This window comes from Myxine glutinosa, chromosome 5 (genome assembly GCF_964187855.1).
Source record: "Myxine glutinosa chromosome 5, kmMyxGlut1.1, whole genome shotgun sequence".
NCBI lineage: Eukaryota > Metazoa > Chordata > Myxini > Myxiniformes > Myxinidae > Myxine > Myxine glutinosa.
The window spans coordinates 70,618,640-70,623,046 of NC_136265.1; the positions used below are offsets into that span (position 1 = coordinate 70,618,640).

The 4,407-nt window shown below is 42.7% G+C and overlaps 1 long non-coding RNA gene across 2 annotated transcripts; it reads left to right on the forward strand.

Moving 5' to 3' along the window:
* The first annotated feature begins 2,231 nt into the window (after nucleotides 1–2,231).
* Nucleotides 2,232–4,040, forward strand: LOC144892030 (uncharacterized). 2 transcript variants are annotated; one of them, XR_013623346.1, is made up of 3 exons: nucleotides 2,232–3,291; nucleotides 3,461–3,641; nucleotides 3,777–4,040. It is a non-coding gene; the product is annotated as an uncharacterized LOC144892030 (long non-coding RNA). The 2 variants fall into 2 exon arrangements; XR_013623347.1 differs by having other exon boundaries at nucleotides 2,232–3,060; nucleotides 3,163–3,291; nucleotides 3,461–4,040.
* The last annotated feature ends 367 nt before the right edge of the window (nucleotides 4,041–4,407 follow it).

The following is a 4,407-nucleotide window of genomic DNA, read 5'->3' on the forward strand; positions in this document are numbered from 1 at the left end:
CTGCTTGGAAATCAGCCAACATCACCGCTTTGCACAAAAAAGGTGCAAAAACAGATCCTAGCAACTACAGACCAATCAGCCTTCTCCCAATTATCAGCAAAGTCATGGAATCCATCATTGCTTCTGATATGAAATCTTTCCTCTTCTCCAATGGCTTGATCTCTGATCATCAATTTGGTTTCAGACCAGGTCACTCTACTCTGGACATGCTGCTTCTGCTGTCTCAACAATGGATGGAGGTCCTCAATGCCAAACAGGAAATTAGAGCTGTCTCCCTCGACATATCACGTGCCTTCGACACGGTCTGGCACCCCGCTCTGCTCACCAAACTCTCCTCTTTTGGTATCCATGGAAATCTCCACGCATGGCTGGCGGACTTCCTCTCTAGTCGTCGTCAACGTGTGGCCCTGAATGGGTTTCTCTCATCTCCTCTTCCTGTTCAGGCTGGAGTTCCCCAAGGCAGTGTTCTGGGCCCCGTGCTTTTTCTGGTCTTCATCAATGATCTCTCTGACTCTCTCGAAAATCCTCTCTATCTCTTTGCTGATGACTCCACTCTCTGCCGCTCCATTCCTCTTCCCTCAGATCGGCAGTCTGCTGCCTCCTCACTCTCTGAAGACCTGGACAAAATCACAGACTGGTCAAACAAGTGGAACATGTCTTTCAATCCTGACAAATCTCACACTCTTACTATGTCTCTCCGAAAAGATCGACTGGACAACCCTCCCATCTACTTTCTCAACAATCCTCTCCAAGAAGTTCTGTCGCTCAAGATTTTGGGTCTCACTATCTGCCATGATCTTTCTTGGGAAAACCACATTTCCAAGCTGGCCTCCAAAGCCAGTCGCCGACTGGGCATCCTCCGTCGTGCGAAGTCCTTCCTCGGCACACCTGAGCTCCTCACCACATACAAGGCTTTCATCCGCAGCTCAATGGAATACTGTTCTCCCCTATGGGCCGGTGCTCCTGCCTCACACCTAGCTCGGCTTCACGCTGTTGAAACCAAAGCTTTCAGAATTATTGGAATCTCCCGCGATGAAGCTATCTCTGAGGGCCTTTCACTCACTCACCGCAGGCAGGTAGGTGGTCTTTCTGTTTTCTACCGACTCCTCTCCGGCCTTGCACCCCCAGCTCTCTCTGTGCTCTGTCCCCCAAATATTCCTACAGGTCGCACAAGATCTGCCAGCAACCCTCTGATGGTTAAACTGCCGAAATCTCGGCTCTCCGCTCACCTTCACTCTTTCATTCCTCTTTTCTCCCGCCTCTGGAACAAACTCCCTCACTCCCTTCAATCCCACTCCTCCCTCCAGGTCTTTAAAACAGCTGTTCACCACCATCTCTTATCTTCCCCCATCCAAAACCTTGATATTTTCTACCCCCGCTAATTCACCCCAGATCCACCTTGTTTGAAATTCCAACTTCTTTCCTGGAAGTCCTGGCAGTGTCCATATGTTTTATACCTCTCCCACTGCCCCCTTCCCACGCCCCCCCCCCCAAAGCCCTCGCCCTCTCTCAGATCTCTCGATGTCTCCATGTCTCTCGGTCCCTGCTCTCAAATGTTGTGTTTGTGTCCTTCCCCCTCTCTCCCCATCTTGTCTACCGCTCCCTATGTTATATGTTTTATGTGTCGGTTTGTCTTTCTGTGTGATTAATGTTCGCTCTTTCACGAGCCTCGATATTGTATACAAAACAAACAAAACAAAAAAAACAAAAAAAACAAAACAAAAAAAAAACAAAAAAAAAAAAAAAGAAGAAGAAGAAGAAACGCAACATTTTGTCCTTCCAGGACGTGATCACGATCACACGACCTCTTGCGGTCATTTTAACCTCAAATAAAATTATAATTGAAGATTTGTCAACAGCTGAGGTATATTAACAAACGAATAAAACAGATTTGGTCAAATTCTGACTTTTTAAAACTCGATCGCATTTGACACAGAGTTGTGAGATGCTCAAGAAGAAGAAACCTCGTTTGGCTTCTCAGATAAAATAAATAATTCTGGCTTTGCAATTTCACGTTTATTTTATTTTTAAAATCGCTTTTTCTGCAAGCATTGCACGGATTGACGTGAAATTTTCACCACAGGTGCGCCATAGGATGTGTTTGTTTGTTTGTGTGTGTGTGTGTGTGTGTGTGTGTGTGTGGATGTGTGTGTGTGGGTGTGGGGGGGGAGGTGGATATGTGTGTGTGGGGGGGGGGGGGGGTGTGGAGGGGGAGGCAGATGTGTGTGTATGTGTGGAGGTGAGTAGTGTAATAATGTTGGTTCTGGGACACCGCAAATCCTCATTCACTTACATGTTAAATTTTCCCCTCCCTCATTGTCCCAAAACACCTCTATTTCTCCCACCCTCATCTTTATGAACCTTTTGTCTGTAGTACCTATCCTTAATGTTGTTCATTAGACCACTCAAACACTACAAATATTTGTTTTCTCTTATAGACCTATCATCCTTCTTCTACATATCATCTGGCAGATTAATCTTTGACCCACTCAAACATTGACCCATTCACTTCCATATTAATTCTTTCCCTCCCTCATTGCCCCTAAAGACCTCTATTTCTCTCACCCTGTTCTTTACGAACCTTCTAACCTTTTGACATGTTATCCTTATTCATTAGACCACTTAAACAATGGTCCTTCTGTGTGAACCTGTGATCCTTCTGACCTTATGGACCTTTTAACCTTTTACTCTTAATATCATCTGGTGAATCATCTTTGACCCACTCAAACAACGACCCTACAAATATTTGTTTATGCGTGGGAAATAATTTAATTCTCCTCCAACTTCCATCACCATACTCAAACCTTTTTAAAATTAATTATTCGCTTTTGAGAAATGACGTTGTTTCACTGACTTGGATAACTTCCCAGAAAGTTTTCATTGTTTCGTTTCCTGTTTTCACACACGCCTTGAGATTCCTCGAAATGCTGTTAGCCAGTTCTCTTCCCTGAATACATTTTACATTATAAAAAGCCGTATTCAGTTCAATTTTAAACATTGTGAATCGACGAAGATGAACGACAACTTGTCTTATTCCAGTGATGAAGAATACTCACAAGGGTAAGTTTGAACTGTTTGAACATTCAGAATTGAACTGTTGGTGAGAGCTTTGTATGTGATTAATTTAAATTTATATGACATGATATATATTTTTTATTACAGCAATTCAGGTTTTGAAAATGACCTGGTCTTGGCAGAAAATGAAGTTTTTCCGAAAGAGATTTACAACGAGGCGAATGAGCATTTAAACCATTTGCCTGTTTCACCGTTCTTGGAAGATTCATATGCAAGGTAAGATACTAAATATTAATACATTTGTGTTAAACGACGCTGCCTTAGTGTGTGTGTGTGTGTGTTTGTGTGTGTATGTGTTTGTGTGTGTGCGTGTGTGTGTGTGCGTGTGTGTGATGTTTTGTCAAGCTTACTTCAGCATATTAATTTCTCCTTATTTTGTTTGCAGCCTCGAAGACCAAAGCTTGGAGTGGGACGATTTTGGACTCCATAGGAATGGTTGCAGCCTCGAAGACCAAAGCTTGGAGTGGGACGATTTTGGACTCCATAGGAATGGTTATTTCCTGTCATCCTGTGATATCCTTAATTTTCATCTCGACGATCTGAACGCTAAGCTTGATTTTGTGGAGGTAAGCATGTGTGTGTCAATGTGTGGGTACACCGTTTCGAATAGGTACACCATATCCCTGCGCATTGTGGGAGGTGATTCAGGGTATATCATTCATTTATTTCTCTCCTTGTTTTACCCCTCTTGCCTTTGACAGAAAGAGATTCCAAACGTGAAGATATCTGCTGCTGTTGAAACTACCTTTGACTTATGTTTGGAAGAGATTGATGATTTGTGCTGGGAAGAAGTTAAATGTGTAATACCTCAAGAAAAATGTCTTAAAAATATAAAGATTTTGTTTAAAATATTATTTATATATATATGCTTTGTCCAGAATTATTTAATTATTAATTACAAGAAAAGAATAAAGGTTAGAGGGGAGGGTGCGTTCCCCCACCCTTGATTTCCCCCCATCCCACCCCTCCCCTCCCCTTGTGTGTGTGGGGAAGGTGGGGGTGGGATGAGGGGGGATCAAGGGTGGGGGAACGCACGGGGGGTGGGCGGGGTCTGTGTGGGCGGGGTCGGTGTGGGCGTGGCTTATGATTTTTTATTTATTTAATTTTTTTTTTTTTATTACCACGAATTAAATTAGCTAATCTGGGTGGGGTGAATAGAAATGTTGTTTAATGAATTATTAGCTTTGTTTTTTGTAATTCTTGCGAGTAAAATGAACCCAAGATTTCTTCTCCATTTAAATCATATAATTTGTAGGTCCAAGGGACTGTATCCATTACATCAATGATTTAAAATAATTCATTAGTCCATTTTTGTGTATAACCTTTCTCAAA